We start from the raw sequence: 10,148 nt of genomic DNA, 5'->3' as shown, positions 1-10,148 counted from the left end.
GCAGAAGGAAACACTGCCGCTCATTGTGCCCGCCTTTGTGCCAATTCATCCCCTTGAGGGTCTTCCTCCTTTGTCCTGCCCTTCTACTTTACCAAACGTGATGTGCTTTTCCCGGGACTGGTCTCTCCTGATAAGATGTCCAAAGCCTGTGAGACACAGTCTTGCCCTCTTTGCTCTACCACGCACACTTCCTCCAAGACACATCGATTTGTTTGTTTGTTTTTTAATCATTTTATTGGGGCTCGTACAACTCTTATCACAATCCATCCATCCATTGTGTCAAGCACCTATGTACATTTGTTGCCCTCATCATTCTCAAAACATTTGCTTTCTACTTGAGCCCTTAATAACTCCTCATTTTCCCCTCCCTCCCCCCTCCCCTCTCCCTCATGAACCCTTGATAATTTATAAATTATTATTATGTTGTCATGATGTCTCCCTTCACCCACTTTTCTGTTGTCCATCCCCCAGGGAGGAGGTTATATGTAGATCCTTGTAATCGGTTCCCCCTTTCTACCCCACCTTCCCTCCACCCTCCAGGTATCGCCACTCTCACCACTGGTTCTGAAGGGTCGTCCCTGCTACTTCCAAGATTCTTCTCCAGCACTGAAATTCATATGCATCGATTCTTCTTTGATCTTTCTTAGTTAGTGTCCAACACTCACATACATTTGAGGCAATTGAAAATACCAGGGCTTGTGTCACGTACAACTTAGTCCTCAATGTAACATTCTTACTTTTAATACTCTAAAGTGGTCTTGTGAAGCAGAATTACTGAATGCAATGTGTCTTTTGATACCTTGACTGCTGCTTCCATGAGCATTGATTGTGGATCTAAGCAAAATCCTTACAACTTGAATCCATTCATCATGATGTTACCTATTAGATTATGTTTTATCAGGTAGCTTTTGCTGTAGAATGAACTGTCTTCAAACTTATTGACCTAAATAGAAGTGATTTATTTTGTTCTCCAGTCTGCAGTTTGGACCAAATCTGAGCCATCTGGCCAGGGTTCTCTCTTACACCTGTAGTCAAATGTCAACCCAGCAAAAGCAGGCTGAGCTATAGCGAGGGAACCTCAGTTCTTCTACATACATTCTCCTATTCCTCCAATGCTTGTTCACGTGGTTTCGAGTTTCTAAGAGCAGTAAACTCAGATGGTGCAATGCTTCTCCAAAGCTGGGCTTATAGCTCACGTGTCACTTCAGCCACGTGCTATTGGTCAAAACAAGCAAGGCCCAGAGGCCATCAGATTTAAGGGATGCAAAAACTGATTCGATATCTTAGTTGGGAGATATTACAAAATATTTTGTTGTTTTTTACCATCTACCAGAGTTTCTATATTATTATCATTTGGAGTTAATTTTTTACCAAGACAATCACAGACCAGTATGAATGATAATGATTTTAAAATACTACATGTTATAATATTTAATGTTAATAGAAACTACACTTCCCAATGCAAGCATTTGTAAATAGAAAAAAATATTTCATGAAGATAAAAGCATTAAGGTACATTTGTTTTAAGAGCCTCGTGTTCATTTAAATAAACATTTTAAAGTTCATCTTTTAAAAACACGCTGTTTATATTAAACACCCCCCCCCAAAAAATACCCCAACCCACTGTCATGGAATTGATTTTGGATTATAACCACCCTATAGAACAGGACAGAACTGCCTCCTGGGGTTTCCAAGACTGGGGATCTTTCTGGCGGCAGATTGCCACATCTTTCTTGAGGAGTGATTGGCTGATTTGAGCCACCAACCTTTCAGCTAGAAGTCAAGTTTTTATCCATGACACCATCAGAACCCCATCAAACACCTAACAAGCCTATAAATATAAGTACTTAATAGAGAATTAATGGCATAAAATAAAAGCTTTAGAAATTGAAGAACTGTGATAAGTAGGTGTGTTGTGCCAACATGGCCAATGAACACATGTGAGATTAATTGAAGGGTGGAGAGATAAATGGCTTGGCAAGCCTCGCCTCTTTCTCTCTTGCTCTTTGATCATCAGACAAGTGTGCGGCTGCCTTGATTGTTCTGTGCCTCCATTTGCAAGCCATACTACATGTGGGACGCCTACCCAAGGACTGTGTCACTGTAACTTCAGGTTCCTTCAAAACCTGCTTCACCTCACTACTGGAAGTACATCTCTTAAGCTGGGGACTGTCGGACCCTGTCATCTGGCTGACTGTTGGTGACCTGCTTGCTGTTTGCTGCCTGTGGCCAGATAGCCTGAATTGCTCCATGGAGGCTACCCCGTGGCCCTCAAGACTTGAAGGACTGCTGGTATACTAGCTGTCTCATGGAAGTGAGTTGCACTGAGCCATTTGTACTGCTTTATAGATTAGTTAACTGTTTATTTCTTATGTTATCGATCTATCTATGTAAATATATACACAATTATTAGTGTTCTGGTTTTGTTTCTCTAGAGAACCCTGTCTAACACAATAATATTCTTGGATATTATTAGTTTTACTATGAAAACAATTTAGTGATTATTTGGGGAAATAAAAGAGAGGTCTTGGAGGGAGGGGGGAAGACCAGGGGTGTAGGGCAGGTAGGGTAAGATTTCCCAAGTAGATTCTCCTAGGATAGCCTTATTACCCTGGAGACATGAGCAGGTGCATTGCTGTGATAGGAAGCAATTCTTCAGCATCATTTTTCTCACCAATGCAGTTTTCCATTTTCCCAAAACTTCATCATAATGAGCTCCCATGATTGTCCTGTGTTCTTTGAAAAAGTATATCAGGATGGCCCCTTAGGAATCTCAAAAATCAGTCACCATTATATTTTGAGCTGACCTCTCAAAATTTAACGGACCCTCCAGATCCCCTCAGAAGTACTGTTTGGTCGAACCTTCCTTTGAAGGAACTCTAATCATGTAACCACATTAGACAATGTATTTCTGCACCATCAATAGATGGAATTTTAGAATAGATTTTGTCTAGAATATAATCATGTATGTATGAACTGGAACCATAGTTGCAATATTTTTCGTTTATCTCATTGGTACATTTGCATGTACCAATTTGCATGCTGTTAGGCTGGGTAGACTAGAAAAACAAATTCATAGACACTCGTATAGGTATAGGAAATAGCTTTATATAAAGAGCAATTGTATATTGAGAAAACATCCCAGCTCAGTTCAGATCAAGTCCATATGTCCAATATTAGCCCATATGTCTGATAGCAATCTATTTCTCTCCAGACTCATGCAACACATGCAACGATGCTGAATGCAGGAAGATCACAGGCCAGTGAATGGAAAATCTTGTGGATCCAGTGGCAGTGGAAGCATCTCAGTGCTGGCAGGGATCTCCACGTGGCTCCTCCAGCTCCAGGGCTCTAGCATACTCCATGTGTCTTGTCCACAGGAATGTCTCTTAGGGAGTGAGTGTGCATCGGGTCTCCAGTGAGCTATTTATCTTCGTTTGTGCCTCCCAAATGAGGTCATCAGGCTGTCACGTGATTGACAGGCTAGACTCCACCCCCTCGCAAGTTGACAAGAGATTATGTAACCGCCACACATGCCAACAGCAGGCGATGGAAGGATTTCCCTTCAAGTGTAGGTCCTCTCAGGTGAGGCAGTTCCTGGGCTTTATCCTTGGATGCTAGAGAGTCCTGGATCCTAAGTAAAATTCAATTTAGTGAAGCGCAATAAAAGTGTACTCAGTCATATCGCATGCTCAGAAAAGATGTCACGCTCAGAGTTGAAGTTATAGCATTTGTCTGATGTCACCACAGACATGCTAGGTGGCTTAAACCAAGTGGAACCCCTTGAAGAAGGTCTTATCAAACCTTTATGCCTCACTATGGATACTTGAGAATTTGAATAATACTTAATCCCAGCTCTGGCCATGCTGGCATAATCAGTTGCAAGTTCCCTTAGAAATGGAGTTTAATTCTATAACCAAAATTCTAGAAATGTAAATGTGTTTGTGGTAGCATCTTTGATGATTAGGTAAATGTCTCTTAAATATATCCTAGCACATAACCCTGACCCTTAAAAGGAGCATCGATGAATTTGGACCTTCCAATGCAAATAGTACCTTGGTAGCGGTGCATTTTCAAAGGACTCCATAAAAGTAAAGGGCATCTCTAGTCCTGGAATGCAATAAATGGAAGGTAAAGAGACCTTTACTGAACTACTGTCTTTGCTTTTCCTTATAGGCTCAGAATGTACATTCCCAGGGCAATTAAAGTGTTTTGGAAGGAACCTTGGTGGCATGATGTTTAATGACTCTGCTGGTCACTAGAAGGATGATGGTTCAGAACCACCATGCATTCCATGGAAGAAAACTATAGCAATTGGCTCCCATAAGCATTATAGTCTTGAAAGTCCGATGGGTCCCTACAGCCTGGTCCAATAAGGGTTTCTGTGGGTTACAATGAATGGACATCAACAGGTTATTGGGTATAATGATCTGAAGATTCTTTGTTGTTGTGTTATCATTGAGGATGAACAATGAATTTACCCCTTTATATTTACTATTAAAACGAATCTTTAAAATGGATAAACAGATAAAATGACATAACATAACACTTTGAGAATCTCAACTTACTGAGTTGTAAGTATGACAACTTTTATTTTCCCACGAATTTCTATCAGTGATACAGCTGATCTGTTTCCAACTGTGGTTGCTTTTTTTTTTTTGTCCCGGGGCCTTGTCCCGGCGTTTGAGGATAGAACCAGCAGATGGGCAGCTGCCGGCACCGAAGACATGACGCCGAGGGGACCAGAGTCTGCTCCCTCTGTCTCCGTACATAACGGGGACCTGGACTGCATGCCCGGCGCCCTCCAAGAAAAGGAGGGTTGTCGTTGCTATCATCAGGTGCCATCCAGTCAGTTCGCACTCGTAGAAATCCGATGTGCACAATCATTGCTGTCTTCAGGCCCATTCTGGCAGCCACTGTGTCAATCCACCTCATGAAAGGTCTTCCTCTTTTTCACTACCTCCTTATTTTACCAAGCATGCTAGCCTTCTCCAGGGATTGGTCCCTCTTGATAACTTTGTCCAAGTAGACAAGACTCAACCACTGTTGCTTCTAAGGAGCATTCTGGCTGTACTTCTTAGAAACCGATTTGTTCATTCTTCTGACAGCCCCTAATATATTTAATATTCTTTGCCAATATCATAGTTTAAACCAAAAAAAACCCCACTGTCATTGAAAAAATTCCCATTCATAATTTCCATAGACGAATCTCTGGCCTTCCTTATTCATTGTCCAGTGTTCACAGGAATATGAAGCGGTAGAAAATACCATGGCTTAGGAAAGGTGCCCCTTATTATGCAACGTGACATTTTTGCCTTTAGCATTTTAAGGAGATCTTTTGCAACCAATTTTCCCTATACAAGACATCATTTGATTTCCTGATTGCTGTTTCCATGAGGGTTGAATCCAAGTATAATTAAATCCTGACAACTTCAATAATTTATCCATGTTTCCATGAGGGTGAATCCAAGTATAATTAAATCCTGACAACTTCAATAATTTATCCATTTATCACAATATTGCTTATTGGTTAAGTTGTAAGGATTTTTGTTTTCTTTACATTGAGTTACAATCCATACTAAGGGCTGTAACCACCGATTTTCATCAGCAAGTACTTTAAGTCCTCCTGAAAACAAATTGTGTCATCTGCATAGAGCAGGTGTTAATAAGCCTTCCTCCAATTCTTCTTCATATAGTCCAGCTTCTCAGATTATTTGCTCAGCATACCGAAGAATAAGTAATGGTGAAAGGATACAACCCTGATCTACACCTGTACTGATTTAAAACCATACAGTAATCTCTTATTCGACTTGAATGACTGCCTCTTGGTCCATGTACAAATTTCACATGAATACAATGAAGTGTTCTGGAATTCCTATTTTTGCAATGTTATCCACAATTTGTTATGACACATTTTGCATAGGCAATAAAACACATGTAAACATTTTTCTGGTATTCTTTGTTTTGAGCCAAGATTCATCTGATGTCAACAATGATATCCTTCATGCCATGTCTTTTCTGAATCTAGTTTGAATTTCTGGAAGCTACCTGATGATGTCCTCTTACAATCGTTTTTATTTTTAACTTCAAAAGAATTTACTTGCCTGTAGTATTAATGATATTGTTAAATAACATGAACATTCTGTGGAGTCAACTTTCTTTGGAATGGGCACAAATATAAATCTCTTCCAGTTAATTGCCCTTTTAGCTTAGATGATCATTTTCAGTGATTTCATTTGCTCATAGGACATAACTTCAAATAAGAAGAAACAGTTGGAAACACATATTGGCAATCATGACAGAGTACTGGAAGTGTGAATCTAGGAGAATTGGAGGTGATCAAATAATGAAATGGAATAATGCTTGGAGGTCAATATTGTAGGCATTAATAAACTGAAAGTAATGGGGACTGGCCATTGTCAAGCACACACTCATATGGAAAATGGCAAACTGAAGAAGATTGGCAACACATTCACCATTAAAATGAGAACGTTTCCCACCAGCAATAACTAAATCCATCCTCATAGCTTTCAATCTCCTTCTGTTTGTCACGCTTAACTTATTGCCCTTTGCCATTGAGGAGATTCCAACCCACAGACACCCGATAGGATAAAATAGAAATGCCCCCCGAGAGTTTCCAAGACTGTAAATCTTCACAGATGTATACAGTCACATCCTTCTACTGTGGAGTGGCTGGTGGGACTGAATATAGCAAACCTGTCAGTGAGCAACCCAACTCTTTACCCATTGAAGCATCAGAGATCCCTTATTCACACTTGGTCCATACCAACCTCCTATTAGAGTCAAGACACATCCCTTCATTAGATGAAGGATGCTAGACCTGAAGCTCCAAATGCCTGTGATCGTGGATCTTCTATCCACCAATTTACTGGAATCTTCTCTTCCATTAATTTACATCCATTCTGTGGTTTTGTGCAAGGAGTTGCTGTGAACTACCATCAAGTCAGCATTCAACTCATAGCATCCCTATGTAGAGTGTGTGGTAGGGTTTTGTGCCAACATGGCACCTGTAAGAAGATATGGGTGGAGTTTAGCCTGTCAATCAAGTTGCACCTTGATGACCTCCTTCGTAAGTATGACTGAGATAAATGGCTCTCTGAAGGCAGGCCTCGCTTTCTCTTTTCCTCATGGTCAGACCAGCATGCTGTCTGATCTAGCTGCCTTGCCTCTTCATGTGTGCTGTGCCACCTGTGGGCCATGCGGTGCTCTGCTCCACCCAGCCACGCCAGCCATGAACTGCCTTGCTGTACCATGCTTTTCCACGCTGTGGCCCCGCCCCACCTGGCCATGTCTGCGGCCTCTAGACCGATGCCACTCATCCTGCCATCACTCTAGACGCCACCCCCCAGTCAGCCACCTCTCATCTCAACATTGTGAGGCTCCATCGTCACCTGCATGGCCACACTGTGCCACTGCTGTTCCTTGACATCTCATCTTCCTGTCTGCTTCCTTAGTCTTGGGTTAGTGGCCTCGTGAATTGGAAGGACCTTCAGTACATTAACTGACCCATGAAAGTAAGTTCAAGTGAGCTCTCTGTACTGATGTGTGGACTAATTTGCTGTTGTATTCCTTTTTGCTATATAAACTTACATATATATATAAACTTACATATATATATAATCATATAAACTTACATATATATAAACTTACATATATATATATACACACATATATAAAATCACAAATGTCCTGGTTTAGTTTCTCTATAGAACTATGCCTAGTGCAGCATGGAAACCAAAACATCATCCAGTCCTGCCCCAGCTCAGTCATTAGCTACAGACAGAACCATAGTGGTCTATAGGTTTTTCACTGGCTAAATTTGGGAAACATATCACCAGGCCTTGCTTCCTAGTCTATCTTAGCCTAGAAGTTTTGTTGAAACCTGTTGATCATGATAGCATCAGGCAAGCCCTACTGCCCAGGCAATTGGGTGTCCCTCCTGGAAGGTGAGAAATCGGTGTCTTGAGCAACCAGACTTCAGAGTGCAGGGAGTAGCGTAGAAGAGGTTTCCTCTGGTGCGGTGACTGTGACAGGTTGTCTCTTCTTTGTTGATGAAAATTCTGTTCCTTGCAACCACATATCAGTAATGGAAATATTCTATGTCCTTTTCTGTGTTCAACCCCATTCATCAAGTTGTGGTCTACGCAGTAGACGTGGATCAGGAAGACTCCAAGGCTTTGCTGGCAATGTACTTAATCTCAAGGGATTGCATTAGCAATTCCGTTGGAAATTTGAAAATATCTCTACAAGCTGAGTTGATCTGGTCATCAATGTCATCTGTAAAAGTCTCCAGAATGCTTACCACCATACCTCCCTACTCATTGTCATGTTCTTTCCCCATCTCCAGCTCATTTTGAGAACCAGGAAATAAGAGGACTGGTCCATGCCTCGTCTATCAGGTGTGATTATCAGACTATCTTTCCTTGTTCTCTTTCCTCTGTAAAATAATCAAGTTAATTGCTCTCCACTTCTCACACCAACTGAGTGAAGAAAATTATCAATGCAATTAAATATCAAATTCGTTATTCAGTCTTCCACTTCTGTTCAATTCTTATTCAACTTCCCATGCAATATTTCTTCTTTTGATCTCAATAAACAGAGCTAGGTCAGACTTCATAAATGGAAAGAGTATCGTCCTCCAGGTTGCCAAATCTGACTCAGACACCAGGCACTAACCGCAAGTCTGGGATGCTCGGGTTCTTCCACATCATTTTTGACCTGCCTGGTCCCATTATTCCCTTGGACACAATTACTTGTTAGAACAACTAACAGAACTCTGACAAATATTCTACTTATGATTAATAATTTATTATAGCAGGAAAAAAAGACCATACAAATGAAAGGCACATAGGAAGTATGGGAGGGTTCCCAGTGTGATGTTTCTATATTTCAAGTGCCCAGATGTCTATCACCAATCAGGAAGTACATGAAGCTTCTGTGTTCTGAGCCTTTACTGGGGCTGTGGGTGTTGCCTGGAGGCTTATTGAAGACAGTAATCATTTGGGATATTCCAAGGAGTTTAGAGGTCATCTCTTAAGGGAACAAAGACAATGATCAAATTCCGCAAGTCTGGAAGTCCTTTTGCTCAAAAGACATCGAATAGGAAGCAACTTCTCATTCCTCGCTGACACACATACACTTTAGGAGAAAGTCTTCCTCCGCAATCTTCAGCATAAAAAAAAAAATCCAGTAGGTTTCTTCTGTTTCCTTTAGGGAAGCAGGAGAAGGTCAGAGCCTGCCTTCATTAAACTGCTCTCCAAGGTTCTACTGGAGCACATCCCACTTCTCTTTCCACTACCATTGGATGAGTAGGCAGCGGATGAGCACAGTTGGGAAACAGTCTTACCTCTGATTCTGCTGAAATCACATCTGTCTGCAAGTCCTTTGGGGGACAGGATGGCGATCGTGCCAGTTTGAATTTCTCTCTGAGTTTAGAAGGCAGAGGTCTCTCAGCTGTGAATTCTGGTCACCAATACTGTGACGCTCAAAAGGATCATGCAATGTGTCCTATATCACTGATGCTGTTGTTCTTAGCTATCATCGAGTCAGTTTTAGCTTGTGGTCACCCTGTGCACAAAAGAATAAAAGATTACCCTGTGCCACCTGCACAACTGATGGTACACTCACGTCGATTGCTACAGTGCCTGTGCATTTCAATCCAGGAGGCGTATCTTCCAGAATTGTATCCAATAAATAGTCTGCTGCGATCCATAAGGTTTTCATTGGCTAAGTTTCGGAAGCAGATCCCCAGATGTTTCTTCCTAGTCTACATTATTCTGGAATCTCTGTTGAAATCTGTCCTCTATTGGTAACCCTACTGGTATTTGACATTCTGGCGGCAGAATCGCAGAATCACAGCAATATGCATGCCGCCACTCTATGATAAACTGGCAGGTGGCTAATGGTTACATTATCAAGGTACCAATACAGATAAGAATCTTTGGAAAAGAGTCCCAGGTAGAATTTCCCTATCACTGTGAATGGAAAGATTTTACTCCTTTTTCTGCGACCCATATCCCTTTATCCCTTTTTTAGATAGCTCTTTGTTTGCAAATCAAAACAATTTATTGCAAGACTTTAAGAGTATCTTTATAGGCATTGATTAGTTTAAATATCACAGTTGATCT

The 10,148-nt window shown here is 41.2% G+C and overlaps 1 non-coding gene across 1 annotated transcript; it reads right to left on the bottom strand.

The window, feature by feature from the left end:
- Nucleotides 1–4,669: 4,669 nt before the first annotated feature.
- On the bottom strand, nt 4,670–4,818 carry LOC115871554. Its single transcript, XR_004047350.1, has one exon. It is a non-coding gene; the product is annotated as a small nucleolar RNA SNORA57 (small nucleolar RNA).
- Between the last annotated feature and the right edge of the window lie 5,330 nt (nt 4,819–10,148).

The sequence above is a fragment of the Echinops telfairi genome, unplaced genomic scaffold (genome assembly GCF_000313985.2).
Source record: "Echinops telfairi isolate 266 unplaced genomic scaffold, ASM31398v2 ScPeMD7_5868;HRSCAF=6743_1, whole genome shotgun sequence".
Lineage (NCBI taxonomy): Eukaryota > Metazoa > Chordata > Mammalia > Afrosoricida > Tenrecidae > Echinops > Echinops telfairi.
The sequence above is the reverse complement of the archived record's forward strand: the minus strand, read 5'-3'. Positions and strand labels throughout refer to the sequence as shown.